The following is a 16049-nucleotide window of genomic DNA, read 5'->3' on the forward strand; positions in this document are numbered from 1 at the left end:
GTGACGGCCGAAGCCATAACTGTGGGGCTGGGGAAAACAGGAGCCGAATGGAAAATGACAGCCTGGGAAGGAGGTGTGGTGTCCATAGGTACAGTGTCAGAGCTGCTGCCTGCTGAAGCATTGGTGACGGCCGAAGCTGTAAATGGGGGGCTGGGGAAAGCAGGAGCCGAATGGAAAATGACAGCCTGGGAAGGAGGTGTAGTGTCCATAGGTACAGTGTCAGAGCTGCTGCCTGCTGAAGCACCGGTGACGGCCGAAGTCGTAAATGGGGGGCTGGGGAAAACAGGACCTGAAGCCATAAATGGGGGGCTGGGGAAAACAGGACCTGAAGCCGTAAATGGGCGGCTGGAGAAAACAGGAGCACCAGGGAGAGAGCCCCTCTGCTGCCCATCAGAGGTCCCAAATATGGGCTGAGGGTTGGTTTGGGGGCCAAAGGGATGGTTAAAAATTGGGGTGGCGCAGGGGACCATCGGCACAGGTAGAGTGATGGACACTGGTATCCCTGTAAGGTGCCTCTGCTCCACCCTGAAACCTGGGGGAGACCTAACAATGACAGCTTGGGAAGGGGCAGTAGTGTCCGTGTAGACACTAGGCTGCAAGGTCAAACTTCCAGATGCCGTGACCATGCTGGTGGAAGGGATTGCCACAGAAGTCATCGGCTGCCCAGTTACAATAGGGGGATCGATGGTAGGGGCTGGAAGAGGGGTAGGTGAGTATAAAGGAGGGGTAGGATCTACACAGATGGGGGTTCTTTTTCATGGGACGGTGTCTGGACCTTCCTTATATTCTTGGGGATCTTTTTCCAGTGACACTGAATGTTCTTCTCCAAGGTGCCTGGGTTTTTGGCAGCAGCTAAGCACGGAAGCTTAGGAGGAGGGGGCAGCTCACCTCGATCCCACGTCAGTGCCTCGTTCCCCGACGCGGGCGACCTCAGCCTTGGCAGCGGCAGAAAAAGCGGCAGGGGAATCTTCCGCTTCCAGGGCCTACTGCTGGTAGATAGCAGGGAAGAGGAGCTTCTTGTTGGGATGCGTGAAGACTCTTCACGCTGCAGCTCCTTCCCAGACATCAGTGAGCCTGGTGATTTGGGCCGGTGGTCTTCACCCAGCACTGTTTTTGTTGGCTTCTCCAGCAGCAGGGAGCAGCATGCGGTTGGGGCAGAGGACACCATGGCATGGGATGGGACCTTCACCTCCCTCTTCTCACCTCCTTCCCAGGCTGTCATTTTCCATTCTGCCCCTGTTTTCCCCAGCCCCCGTCTCCTCAGTGGGAGGTGACTGGATGGTACCAGCTTCCTGACGTTGACTCCCTGCTCAGGGCAGATGGCAGGCGCTGGAGCAGCAGGGTGGTCCCGGTCAGATGTGGCAGCCTCCCAGGAAGGCAAAACCAGCGGGTGACAGCCCACCGGGGCCCCACGGCGGGGCGGGCGGCGGGGCGGGCGGTGGGGCCGGCGGCGGTGGTGGAGCCAGGTACGAAATTTGCATAGTAAATTGCCCATGTAGGACCGGTTGTGCGCCAAGCGATCCGAGAACAGAGTGTGAAACTGGGAGAGCTTCTCCTTAGCTTCACCTCCTCTCAAGGTCTAGCACGCACTGGACACTGGATGGCTCAGCCTGGCGCTTGTGCCATGTCCATTGTACTCGTCACAGAGAAAGGGTGGGTGGGGCAGGGGGTGGGGCGGGGGGCGCATGCAAGCCCAGCCCGTGGAGAAAGCCCGGCCCAAGGGCAAAGGGCGGGGCCCCATAGCCCGACCCCTTCTGGACTTTCTAGTGGCTGGGACTTCTCGCTGTGGGCGACAGGTGTTTGGCACCGGATGGGCCACTATGCGGAGACTGTTGGGGACTGTGGAAGCCTTCTCCTGCAGAGCTCACCCTGCCTGGGCACCGGCTCTGCAGGCCCCTCAGCCCTGCGTATGTATCGGCCAGCCCTTCCCCCACAAGGGTCCCAGGGGCCAGAGCCTGTTCAGAGCTGAGTGCAGGAGGCACCCAGAGCTTGCCAGGCTGTGGCCCGCCTCCTCCAGGGACCTCCCCAGCTTCTCTGCGAGGCCTGATGACGGGAGCACCTTCTCCAGGGCTGCTCAGCTGCCAGCATCACCATGAGCCAGGTGGCGAAGGTTTCTGAGCAGGGGATGCAGAGCCCTGACCCGACTGGGTGCTGCACCCCACGATGTCCCTTCCTGGCAGATAGGTTCTTTGTTCACTTCTTTTTCGAAATTTGGTAAAACAACATATAAACCTTCGACTGTTCTTCAGGGTATACAGATGGTAGTGGCTTAGCCGGGATTCGAAGCAAGCCTGTGTGATTCCAGAGCTCGTGCTCTGGACTGTGGCGCCTCCTTATCATGTATGCTTCATGTGTTACTTTTTTTTTTTTTTTTCTTGTGGCCCTTATGGTACTTAGCCCTAAGTGCCATACGTGTGATGAACACATACACTGCCCTGTAGGAGGTCTTCTTTTGTTCAACGCATGAATTGCTCATCCACCACACTGGGTTCTAGTCTCAGAAGATACAGGTCAGGGAGCACCAGTTGTCAGCATAGCAGCGTCCCACATTTCTAATTGAGGCTTGCAGCCCAGATTTTCCCTTTGGTCTAGTTTGAAGGATCCAGATACGTAAAGCTTATATTCTAGATAAATCATGGGCTATCCGGAAAGAAATTCACCAGTAAGTTATTCCAGTTTCTCTGGCCTTCCTGGAGTATATCCAGTAAGGCATATCTCATTCATGTCTGGAAAGCAAATATATCATTTATTGCAACTTCATCGTGGAGCGACGTATTGGTTTAAAGTACGATCAACACAATTTGGTCATTGTGAGTATGCCAGCTGGGTCCACTGTTTACTACACATATGTAACTCTAGCGATTCTTATGCCCAAGAGAGGAGACATACTCTTGGGTGTCTAGGGCAAGGGAAACATGTGTTGTTATTCAGGAGCTGGAAGCTTCAGCATGACAGGAAAGAATTGAAAAATCCTGGTCTACACATCACTTTACCTTGTTTGAAACTTGTTTCTTTGGCTTGCTTCATTGGAGTGTTTTCTCTCTCCTGGGGCTGACATTGTGTGTTCTGTATCACGCATGTGACATGTAGAAGTTTCAGAACCCAGAGTCATATAGATGAGTAAAAATTTATTTATATATTTTAGTTTAAAATCTATTGAAAATAACACTGGGCATAGTTCATATATTCCAAAATTAGTTTGACCCTCTGCCCATGAGATTCTTTTTATGATATGTGACAGCTAATTTGGACTTCCATCCCCAATAAACTTTGAGGTTTGAGGACACAAAAGGTTTTGCTCAGACCTAAATTCTGTCTGAAAAAAAGGGGTAAATATTATAAGCCCTTTCTAACCTCTCCAGGAGCAGAAATGATTTACAGCTGTGGCATTGAACCATAATTCCTTGATCTCATTTGAGAAGAGTTCAGTAAGAAACAATGTCCTGATTTTTGTTTGTTTTGTTTGTTCCCTGTTTTCTTGTCTTGCTTACCAACAATCCATTGTAATTCATGAGTTTGTATGGCAGCAGGCTGAGTGTTCCCTGGAGCTCATTAAATGAACTTTTGTTCCTAAAATGATTTTTGTCTCCTTGTTTCAGCCCCTCTTCTTTCCTCTGCCCTTGACTATAACCAGAGCTCAGCAAAAGCTGACTGGCTTTGTGCAGACCCTACTTAGGGGAGTCTTTTCTTAATTATTTTATTCATGGCTCCTCCATTTCATTGTTTGCCTTCTCAAAATGTGTTGAAATCTTTCTGTGGTTGATGACTTCCACAATGTCTTGGCTTTTATTGGTTGCTTAATTTTGGTATTTCTACAGTTTTATTTAAACATGGTTTCAGGAGGAACAGAAAGTAAAGGTTTCCTAGTCTGCCATCTTGCGCTGAAAATCCCTGTTGATTTTAGCATCCAGTGTTCCCATGGGAAAAAACCCAACCTTGGCATTAATAGATGTAACACTCAAGATTTCAGCTTTTCTTGAGCAATCACTAAGGATTTAATATGTGGTCATTTCTAATGGGAAAATACTAGCTATCTCATGGAGTTGATTTGAGGATTAAATTAGATAATGAACATGAAAATGCTTTATAAGGTTTAAAAATCTATAAAAATGTTTTGTGTTATTATTTGATTTGTTGCTATTTCAACTTTAGCTGACAGTTGTTTATGACCTTGCTTATGTGAGAAAATGCCTTCTGGTTTATTGTTTTGAAAGCCAGAATATATTTTTCAATAGCTGAATGGAAATGGCATCATTTGTGAAGGTTAAGGGTGAAGGCATAAATGTTTCTTGACACCTATCACTTTACAATGTTTTCAGGAACTAATTGACTCATGTATTCCTCTTCCAAATTTTGCTGAGGACCTCCTACCAGCCAGATGCCTTCCATCAGGTGTTGGAAAGCATTTTCTGGATTTTAAATGTCTTAGGCTTTGTGGGCCATATACAGTTTCTGTAGCTTCTCCTCCCTTTTTTTCTTCAACAGCCTTTCGAAACGTGAGAACCATTATTAGCTCACAGTCACACAGATCCAGGCTGAGCGCCTGATTTGATTTGTGGCCAGTATTTGCCGATCCCGGCTCTGCGTCCTCACTGAGGAGGAGGCGCATTTTTGAGTAAATCACTTCTTTGAATCAACTGTTGGTCTTCTGGGGCTTGTCCTTATTCTCCTACAGTCTCTAATCAACATGGCATCCAGAGAGATCCTATTAAAACAGGTCAGATCATGTCACCCAAGTCTCTTCAATGGCTTCTTCACAGGAAAAGCAAAGTCCTCAAAGTGCCTCCACAGCCCTAGAAATCTGGGCCTCTGTTTCCTCTCTGACTGTTTCCTTCTCCTCTCCGCTTTGCTCCCTCTGTTTTCCACACACTGACATCCTTTCTGCTCCTTGGATACTCCAAACCCACTCTTGCCTCATTGCCCTTCCATCTGACTGTTCCCTATGCTTGTACTATTCACTTCCCAGATATGCACCTTGCTCCCTCTCACAACCTTAAGTTCCCTCTGAAATTTTATCTTCCCCAGAAAGCCCTCATTGATCACTTACTTTCAGATCGCAGCCTCCTCCTACCAGCTAACAATCTCCATCTCCCTTCCCTGCTTGCTGTTTTTCTCCAGCACTTACCTGATATACTAGTTATTCTACCCATTTATTTAATTTTTATTTACATATTTAAACTTATGATTTTATATTTGCTTCTTTACTTTTGTCTCTCCCCTCAGCTCGAGAGAGGCTATATTCATCTGTGTTGATCACTGCTGTGTTTCCTGAACATGCCTATAAAACATACTGAAGAAGGGTGCCTGAAATTTGGTAAGGGATCAATCAATTTTCTTGGCTGAATGAAGAAATATGTTCATAAATTAATGAACAAACCTCTGGGGTTTCTGAATTAAGGACTAATGGGAAGAGGAAGGCAAATGGTTGGGACAGGGTACTGCAAGAAGTAGTATTTGGAGTACTCTGATAGTTATCCTAATAGATACGATATTGTTCATTTAAGTAGTTTTAATGAGAGAGCTGGGAACTAGGGACACACAGCATCAAGAGTTTTATAATGCATTCTGTAGAGTTCTTTTTAAGTGTGTACAAATATCATTGAAAATATATGCATGCATATACACCTCTGTTACTTTATTTAGTGCTTTACAAGAGCCCCTCAGTGAAGGGGTAGTAGCAACTATCAGTATCCTTCCTTTATGATGAGCTTAATTTATTCAAAGTTACATCATAATTTATTGGTAACTGAGAAACTAGACTTAGTTATTGAATAGACCCTCCCTAGAAACCTATGACATTAATAAAACCAACAAAAATTTGTTCAGTTTCCAATGACACACACACTACAGACTCAATTATGGGCCATCCATTTTAATGAAGGGAAGACGTGATTTAACAAATACAGAGCAAACGGAATATTAAGTTTTGTCCTCCGTTAATATTAGTAACGGATAAAGTAGGCTCCAGCACCTTCAAGATAGCTTGAGACCATCATCTCTGTGTCATGGGCAGGGGGATGTTCAGCCAGGATGTCTTTCTCTGTCACTGAGAAAAATTTCCATAGTATATAATGATACTTACTGAAACAGATATGGGGCATTTGGGTAATTAGGAATCCGTTAGCATATTTTTCCGGAAGCCTTGACTACAAAATGAAGATAGCAGATTTGGACACTGTCAGCTATGAAGAAGTTGTTTGGGTATTCATCTTTATGCCAAATGAAATAAGCTTATTTCATCTCTGCAGCTTCCCATATACCATTTTCCAACCTCTGTTTTGTGTTTGCAAAGACTTTTAGAAATTAAAAATCAAGTTAAAAAGTGAGTGACAACTTAAATGGTATATGGAATATTTTGCTGACTTACAGGAGCATGTAGAATTAAATATGACCCAGTTCAAATGTTAATTTTATTTTAATATGTATGTTGGGGTGGAGTCTTCAAGGTGCCAGAAAACAAGAATTCACCCATCCTGTTTAGAACTGCAGCACACACACACCTTCAGTTACCAGTTCTGTTCATTCCACAGAATCATCTTGAGAACACATACTGTTTTTTATGTACCTGGTATACATCTCAATTAGTTTGAAGAATTTCGCAGATACCTGTTAATATGTAGTTCTCCAATTCCAATCTTGCCACGTCCTGTACCAGTGACACAGCACATAGGAATTTTATTTCTCTTTCTTTCTCTGGGTTGTTCAGAACCCAACGAAAGAACAATGGAATGGCATCAAAGAGATCAGCGTTCTTGACCCAGATTTACCATAAAATAATTGTGTCCTCTTGGGAAAATTATAGTTATTCTAGGCCCCTTTCCTTTTCTTTACTTTGACAGAGCTGCACTAGAAGACCCCAAATAACATTGCACTCTTTCAGTCGTAGCTTAGATGTGATTGGTTTTCTGAAACAAATGAAGACAATGACACCTGAAGCTGTGCAACATCTCTGTAACTATGTTTTCTTAGAGTTGCCTCCATTGTACAGATGATAAGATGGCTGAGCACAGAAGCAGATGTTTTGACCAGAGGTTCCGGAGTAAATGGAGCTAAACCACAAGTTTCCTTCTTTCCTGACGCTCACTTAGCCACAACATAGGCTTCTGAATATTAAGCTGTAAAGCATATTATCAGCATAGTTTAAAAGAAGCTGTTCTTCTAGGATTTCCAATTAATAGCAGGAGGTTTTGAAATTCTTAAAAGATCATCTAATTTTGTGAGAATTACAGCTCTATTTTCCTGTCAAGCAAGTTGTATTAGTGCCAGACAATCATCTGAGCTTCTGGATGCTTCTCTGAACCTCTTGAATTTTTCTTCTTGCTACTTGAAATTCATGCCAGATAAGCCTTTTTATAGAGAGTATGTACAGACTTGTCTATTTTCATCTAAGAAAGCGATGCAGTGAGTCAGGATGGGGGTTAAGCCCTCATTCTCAGAGTGGTATTGAGCTCCTGGTGAAATATAATCATCATTTCCTCAGAATAGAAAAGCAGTTATCTCAAGTTTTTAATGCCATTAACTATTTATACATTTATTTATAATACATATATTTATTGTACCTATGAGGTGTGTTCTCTTCGGGAAGTACAAAGCTATTTGAGACATAGGTTGTTCACTTTTTTGTTTTCCCACAAATACTGTGACCCTTTGAGCGGGAAGGTCTATATTTTACTAACATCTAGAACAAGCAGCTAACACGGTGTCTAAGATGTAGTCAATAAATATGAAATAGATAAATGAACACATTTTTAAGGAAAGGCCAGGACATGAACAAATAGAAAATTTTCCTGTTCAGTCACAAAGCCACAACAGACATAAAAATGATACAGACAACAAGTGCTACGGTCATTCAAAGAAGGCATAGAACAGATACAACAAGGATCTCCTCTATGGCACAGGGAACTATACTCAATATTTTGTAATAACTTCTAAGGGAAAAGAATCTGAAAACGGAATCACTGTGCTGTACACCTGAAACTGACACGACATTATAAATCAACTATACTTCAATTAAAAAACAAACAAACAGACAGCAGCAACAACAAAAAACCAAAGAGGTCGTAGAAGTTCTTATGAGATTCCATAAGAGAAGAGAAGCCAAATGAGGACAGGAGAGAAGGCTTTTGAATCAGTTCAGAGGAGAAGTCACAGAGGAACTAGTCTTTGACCTGAACTTGAGATTAAGGTTAAGATGAATTAATTTTAATTAATTAAGATTGCAACACAGGGATATTACAGATAAAGGTAATCACATAAACTTACTATACTGAAACTTGCAGAGGTTATGAGTGTTGTTCAAGATCCCAAAGCAAGTGCATTGTGGAATCAGAATTTTAAGTGAGGCCTAATGAACTGAAAACAAACACAAAAACAAGCCCTTCCTGTGATAACCACGTTGCCTTTGAAGTCATTTTTTTTGGTGGGTTGGTAGAAACTGGTTCCAGTGTTTTGCACAACTGTACAGTGTTTCTTGCAGGAATGACTAGTTCTGTCCCCCCGCGGCCCCCCACCCCCGAGTTGATCCTCAAAGTTTCCTTTAGAATGGACTTGCTAAAACGCAGACATGCAAGTATTCATGATACCTGTGTCCAATCATTTCTCCTGCCATTGCCTACTTCACTTCTGGATTATGTGAACAATTCACTGTCTTCATTTATGCTTTTCCCTCCTCCGAGAATTCCTTTCTCCCTATGGGGCACCTGGGAAACCCACTTCATTTTTCAAAACTCAATTTACATATTATGTCTTTTGTGCACTCTTCTTTTTAGTGTTGTGATCACACGCTCCTTTTTGCTACCCTTGCACTTCTGCATGCCTGATTGTTGCACTCGCTACACTGTATTGTGATTGTATTTTTTACATATCTCTGTGTTCTCCTGGGCAACATTCCTTGGGGCCAGGGACTACCTTTTTTCATCTATTGATGCTGCCTTAGCATGTTACTTGTTGTGAAGTAGTTAGTTATAAAAATGAGATTTGATTAAATTGAAAATTGTTATGTACATATTACTTATTATCACTTTACAGATATAACAGGAAAAAATATTAATGTTGGTGCTCAAAGTTCACTTCTAGTAAATGGTGGTGGTACTTGACTTTACTTATATTATTTTCCCCACTATTTTATATCTTTCTACCTGATATCTCTTCTTTATTTCCATCTATGTTTCTTTATTACTAAACCAAGAAAAACAGGGATAAGAGTAGGGCTAGGCCATACTTGGCTGGAATAGTAAAGAAATTGTGTGGGGTTTTGGTGAGAAAATCCTGAAGCATACAGGTCTGCATCTTCCCTTTGAGGCATGTGGAGGGGTCTGCTTCTAAAGAGTTTTATTAGCAACTAATCAAGATGCTTTTGCACAAGGCTCCTGATTAGCTGTTGGTATACTGAGAGTGAATCAGAGTTAGCGTAGTTTCTGATTTCTTTTACATTGTCAATGTGGATGATCATGTTTTACTGCTGGAGGTGTGGTGGTGGGGAGTGAGGGAATGTTCCTTTCCTGCTCCTGATGTCTCAGTCCCGTCAAGAGAGCTCTTAGGGTCATTTCAGCCCTGCTTCTTTACTGACTCTGCCCCAAGGTGATCAAGTGACTTATATAGAAAGCTTGAAAAGAATTAAGTGAGCATGCTTGCCTTGACTAATTCTGTTCTCTCCCTTGAGAGTGTGAGTGAGTGTCTACTGTTTGTCTCATTCTGTGTATTACGAGTTAATAAATCTGCCCAATTCTGGGGTTCCGTTATGTGATCATTGAGTTCAAACTGGATTCTCAAGCCAGAGTTATCCACAGTAACAGGAATATTCGGCCCTCCATCTTTCCTCTTTTATCTTATTTCCTAATTTATTCCAAACCAAATGGAATTAAGGCATTGTACTTGCTGGAAGGTAATGAAAAGACCCTAACATTTGGTGCATTACCTGGGAACACTGAGAAATAAAAAGAAAGGAGCAGACATTTTGGAGAGGAAAATGTCCATGTGGAAAATATTTTGGTACTGCCAAGGAAGGTAGTCTAGTGCCTTGGTCTTTAATGTATGGTGGGAAGTTGAGACCTTTGACTGTTTGAAAATATTTAGGTTTGTGCAGTAAACTGCTGAAGCCTAGAAAAGGTTTAATGCATGCTGTATAAGTGTCCTCCGTGCTTGCTAGGAGACTAATAAACTTGGAGGCTTAACACAATAGAAATTTACTATCTCACAGTTGGAGAGGCCAGAAGTGTGATATCAAGGTGTCAGCAAGGCTGCTCTCCCTACAGATGCTCTACGGGAGATTCTATCCCTGCCTCTTTCAGCTTCTGGTGGTTGCCAGCTTCCTTGGCTTGAGGCCACATCACTCAGTTTTTGTCTCTGTCTTCACATCACCCCCTTTCTGTGTCTGTATCTTCTCTTTTGTCTGTCTCAAATGTCCCTCTGCCCTTCTTGTATAATAAGGACAATTGTCATTCTATTTAGGACCCATCCAGATAATATAGGATGGAAATCCCATCTCAAGATCCTTAATGACATTTGCAAAACCTTTTTTTTCAAACGAGGTAACAGTCAAGGATTAGGACATGGGTATATCCTTTTGGGGGCCACCATCCATCCCACTATACCAGCCATAAGATACTTTGATTTTGGCTGATGGCTGCAGCTTATGGCGTGGGAGAGTGGCTGTTTCTTTAGAGCCACTTAAGTAAAAGTCTGACATAAAGAAAAGGGGCGTTAGGGAGTTGCAGGTGACTGAGCAATACCTGGAGCGGAATGAATAAGGCACCTGGAGGGTCTTTAGTATACAGAGACCTTTACCTGGCACTTGACTTGAGAGTGTGCAGGAGTTTACAGGGCAGGAAAGTCTCAGGCAGCCGTCCACCTTGCCTTACTCTTCAGGTACAGTTTTTCCCAAGCAGGCTTGACCGAGACAAAGACTCAATTGTAAGGAAAACCTGTTTTGTAGAACTTGTCGGCATTGACACATATGGTCTACCGTAGGCTCAAGTGACTCCCTGTACATGTGGACCCAAGCTGACACTGGATTTGTCAATTATGTTGGAGAAAGAAATGTTCTCTTAAAGCCCTTTGGTCTACGCAGTTCCATAGCAGGAGGCAGTGAAAATGGCCATGGCGGCATAGGACTATCAAATCTACGCATCAGAACTGGAGGTGTAATGTCACTCGACAGAAGCCATAATCAGTTCAGTACTGCAGTGTGAACCACAAGGTCATCAATGAGGAAGGATAACTCAAGAGTCCACGTGTGACAGATGCTCAGGGCTGTGCACTGCACATGGCAAATTCATAGTGACAAATCAACGTCAGGCTAAAAGATTCCTCCTGGTTCGAAGTTGGCAGGTCAGAAATTCCAAATAAATGGCATAGACTAATGGACATCCTAGTGAGGCTAAAACGAAAGAGACTTTATCTTTCTCTCAAATGCCATTGAGTTTCTGCTATGTTCTTTGGTCGAATTCTGTACTGGATTCTGGGAACAAAAATGTGCCTAGTTTCACTCTTCTAGGAATGGGGGATTGGCTTGCTTTTGAGATTGTTTTTAAATTTTGGGGATAGTGCTGTAAAATCAAATTGTATCTTAGGAACTCTTTAGACTCTTTAAAAGCATGGTTCATGAGAGACTTGATAAACTGATAAAACAGCCAAGGCCCTAAGAGACCCACACCCGTGTCAGTGACAGAAGTCCAAGCTACAGATACTGAAGGAGCCCTCAGTCCCATTCAGGCAGTTAAAGCCCTGCCACTGAGAATGAACCGAATGTACATTTGGGAGGATTGTTTATGGACATTTAGGACTTTGGATTTTTAACCCACAGTAACAAGGACACTTGATTTCAAAATTGGGCTTTAATACTTTGGGACCTTAATTCATAAGAGCGTTTAATGTGTGCCCTTTTAATTTCTCTGTGAAGAATTTGATACTGGCAAAGGTGTACTTTCAAATTTGCAACATTTCTATGATTTCTGAATTGTATTACTGGATGCTTTTATGTATTTAACCTCAGTGTGTCATTTAACCTCATCAGCTTTCTGTGGTTAGCTGTGCTGTGGATGGCTGGTAGAACAAAAAGTTGTTTCTGATCATTGGATATGAGTAGCCCTGGAGTTAATTTAAATTAATGCAATTTCTCACCCATATCAGAGACTTCTGGGATGAAACTCTAAGTCGTCCACCAGCAGTTCCCGGAGGCCACTCAAATGAGTAGCCCCATAAAAGTGTGAGCAGGACTGTCCTGATAAAGGTCTATTCTTTTTCCTGAAGGGAGAGCGATATTCCCTTAATTACAGGCTTAAAGGCATAGTTGAGTGGATTAAGTGATTGAAAAAACCAGGGAAGCATTAGTGACAATTTCCCTTCTCGTTCCTAATGGTACCTCCATGTGAAGGGAATTTGATTAGTATAACTTTTAACTTCCCTGCTCTTCTATTCACTGACACTGGCTGGGTGAGGTGACCTACTTGACTGGCAAAGTTAGGAAGAATAACTGGCCATGCTTTGCTAAGCTCTTCTTTCCTTCATCTTGGGAGTGAGTCTGGTGATAGAGAGACAAAAGTTCTCTGCTCCACTGTGGACACGCCCCTTTCACATGGGTTTGCCTGGAACCAACTTGCTGCAACAAAGTGTGTAAGTCTGGATAATTCTGGAATTCAGTTGACAGACTCACTTGGCTGTCTCATGAAGCCCCTTTTTCCAACATGGGCTCTAACAGTAAAAAGTGACATAATGTGTGGGCTCCAGTGCAAAATGAAACTATAGTGCCTCTTGTTCAAACTGCAAAGAAAAAGTGTTGTTGAAAGTATTTGCACTGGGGTGCATAGTGTCCTCCCCAAATTCATGTTCACCTGGAACCTGTGAATGTGCCCAAGTAAATTCTTTTTTCAGATAGAATCGAGATAAGATGACATCATACTAGATTAAGGTGAGCCCTAAATGGGTTCGATGGGTTGTTCTCTCTTCTCTTTTTCATATATGTCATCTTTTTCAGCAGAAGTGTTTGGCTAATATTGGGAAGTAACACGAGTAAGAAAGGATATGATAAGATTCCTTGGACATTCTTGTTTCTTAAAAAACAACTGCTTTCTTTCTGTGTTAGAAGTAAGTTCAGATTCAGATGGAAAGCATGGCCTCCCGGAGCTGTTAACACCTTCACTTAGTCTTGGATGTGACCAGTAGCACAAAATTCTGGTGGAACTCAGTAAGACTCCAAATGGGTACCAAATAAGCATGTCATGGAAAGCACACCATAAGCAGGGTGAAAACTAGATGTGAATGGGGCAGCAGGAATGGTGGCAGACACACATATTTCACATGTCTCCTCTGCTCATGCATATATTTTATTGTCCCATAAATTTACTTACAAAACGTAAGTTCAAAGATAAAATCATTAAGAATTTCAAGACAGCAATAGCAGAGCAAAGCAAGCAAGCGTGGGGCCCTTCTGAGCATGGTTCATGCGGGCCTTGATCAACTGGTAAAAGAGTCAGGGCTCTGATATGCCCACACCATGTCAGTGACAGAAGTCCAAGCTAGAGATATTGAAGGAGCCCTCAATGCCACTCAGGCACTGAAAGCCCTGTCACTGAGAATGAACCAAAATGTAAATTTAGGAGGATAATTTATGGACATTTAGGACTTTGGATTTTTAACCCACAATAACAAGAAAACTTCATTTCAAAAGAAAGTGTGAGGTCTTCAAGTTTGCTTTGGTTATTGAGGGTCCTTTGTGGTTCCATATCAATTTTGGAGTCGTTTCTTCTATTTCTGCAAAAATAGGGGATTTTGATAGGCATTGCATTAAATCTGTAGATAGCTCTGTTTAATATGGACATTTTAACAATAGTTCATGAACATGAGATGTCCTTCCATTTATTTATGTCTTCCTTAATTTCTTTCACTAACACTGTAGTTTTCAGTGTACAAGTCTTTCATGTCTTTGGTTAAGCTTATTTGTAAGTATTTTATTCTTTTTGATGCTATTGTAAATGGAATTGTTCTCCTAATTTCTTTTTCGGATTGTTCATTGCTAATGTGCAGAAATGCAAGTGATGCGTATATGTTGATTTCATATTCTGCAAACAAACTTTGCTAAGTTGTTTTATTAGTTCTAATAAATTTTTTGTGAAATATTTAGCATTTTCTACATCTTTTTCAATAGTTTCCCTGTCAGCCTAAGTGTATCCTTCCATCTAGGGGACATTTTGACCTCCATCTTAGGCTTTCATGTTAATTCTCAACTTATTCAGAGTCTTAGTTGGTTAGTGTTCTCCTTATTGTTTGCTACTTTGGAGAATCCAACAAAATGTTCTACTCAAGGTGAGACCTGTTTTCTCTTCCACCTCTGAACCTGAATATCACTTATTACTTACTTCATTCTCTTAGAACTTAGCATTCGAAGTTTCAATGGTGATCTTTCTTAAAGGAGGTCAATATGCTCACCGAATTCAAGACCTCTGGTGAGTTGTGTCAAGTGTGTAGGAATCATATTAACTTGTTGGCTGTTAGCACCCCTGGAAACATTTCTAAAGTGGCATTTGAGCTTGATATTCAGGTTTATTGGACACCGCATTAAAGAGTTTAACAGAATAAGAGTAGGCTGGTCTTTCCTAAAGCAGAGTTTATCCAAGGGTGACCTTGTAGCCACCTGCATCAGGCTCATCCCCGTTGAGTCATTGAGTGCCCTCAACCCCCCTAAACTGTAAACTCCTTATAGACAAGAATTATGTTTTATAGCTCTTGTTCCCCTTCCCTATACCTAAACATGCCTGGAATAGAAGGTGCCTCTACGAACAGGTGTTGCTTTATTTTAAACTACATTAAGTACATGTATATGTTCATTTCCCTGTGGGAAAGGAGGCTACATTCCACAGGATTCAAATATCAAGCCTTTAAACTTCCTTGAACCCATAGATATATAAATAGTTGCATAACTATCCTCCCTCTAAACAACTCTAAGATGATCATATCAAAATATGGTCATTAATTGTTTTTCATTGCAAACAGATAATAAGCAAAGTGAAAGGAACTTCTTCCACCAAAGTAAAGGCCAAAGTTCAAAAAGTCAAATGAATATGGGATTTGTTACTATTCTAAATAGTAAAGAACACTGAGAAGAAATATCACAGTGCTGGTTGCTATTATCATCTTTTCATTTTCCATTCCAGTTGTTTATATTATCTTCATGGGATTTCACTGAAGTTATCAAGGTTTTTTAATAGTCAAATTAAAAAACGAAATCCCTTGAAATGCCAATACAAAGAAAAATGAGTCAGAACATGAAAAAATGTTTTAGACAAGTTGACAACATATATTCTTTGCTCATTTCTCTTTTTGAGACAAGTTCCATTTTATTCACACCCACATGTACAATAGACTGAATAAAATACAACCCCATCACTCGATGGTGATAAAAAAAGGAAAGACAAGCTGGTTCCAGAAAATTCCTCTATTTATTCCTAGTGTCTTGTTGCATCTGGCAAAAAAGAGCATTTTGAAATATTCTCTAAAGTTTTGTATTGTATTTTATAATCATTTGCTTATTTATCTCAATGTAAATATTAAAAACGCATGAGAAATATTTTAACATTTGGCACTTGACTATTCCTATCTATTTCCTTAATGTTTCCTTTGCCTCGTATGACGATCTTTTGGGATAGACAGCACATACCACTCTTCCCCAGACTCTACAGCCCCATACACATGCAAAATAGCTCGTGCGGATGTGTTAACATACACTTGGTTGAGGCAGGAAGGCTGTAGAATACATCGTTTTTACACCTCAACGTTTTAAGTGTTTTTGGAAAGTAACCCTAGTTTGAGTGGAAGATCCATCGATTTATCAAATGCATTTCAGGTATACCTAGGTATGTCCAGTCAAATGGTAAGGCTATGTTACTGGGAGACTATTTACATGAGCAAGTGAAAAGACATCAGTGAAAGAATATATTATAACCAAGAGTCAGATATAATATGTCAGTCAAATAGAATGTAGATCCCAGAAACATAGCCACACATATAAGGACAACTGATTTTTCAACAGAGCTGCAAAACCAATTTTGAGGAGA

The 16049-nt window shown here is 41.8% G+C and overlaps 1 protein-coding gene and 1 long non-coding RNA gene across 4 annotated transcripts in view; both read left to right on the plus strand.

The window, feature by feature from the left end:
- LOC137759783 (ELKS/Rab6-interacting/CAST family member 1-like) overlaps positions 1-16049 on the plus strand; it is a 901087-nt gene that overhangs the window by 373755 nt on the left and 511283 nt on the right.
- LOC137759785 (uncharacterized) overlaps positions 1-16049 on the plus strand; it is a 63462-nt gene that overhangs the window by 25758 nt on the left and 21655 nt on the right. For 2 of the 3 annotated variants that reach the window (XR_011073196.1, XR_011073198.1), the window contains exon 3: positions 5224-5314. This is a non-coding gene — a long non-coding RNA (uncharacterized lncRNA). Of the gene's footprint in view, positions 1-5223; positions 5315-10968; positions 13810-16049 lie in introns of those variants that run through there. The other variant, XR_011073197.1, reaches the window with a different exon arrangement.

The sequence above is a fragment of the Eschrichtius robustus genome, chromosome 2, assembly GCF_028021215.1.
Source record: "Eschrichtius robustus isolate mEscRob2 chromosome 2, mEscRob2.pri, whole genome shotgun sequence".
NCBI classification, from domain to species: domain Eukaryota; kingdom Metazoa; phylum Chordata; class Mammalia; order Artiodactyla; family Eschrichtiidae; genus Eschrichtius; species Eschrichtius robustus.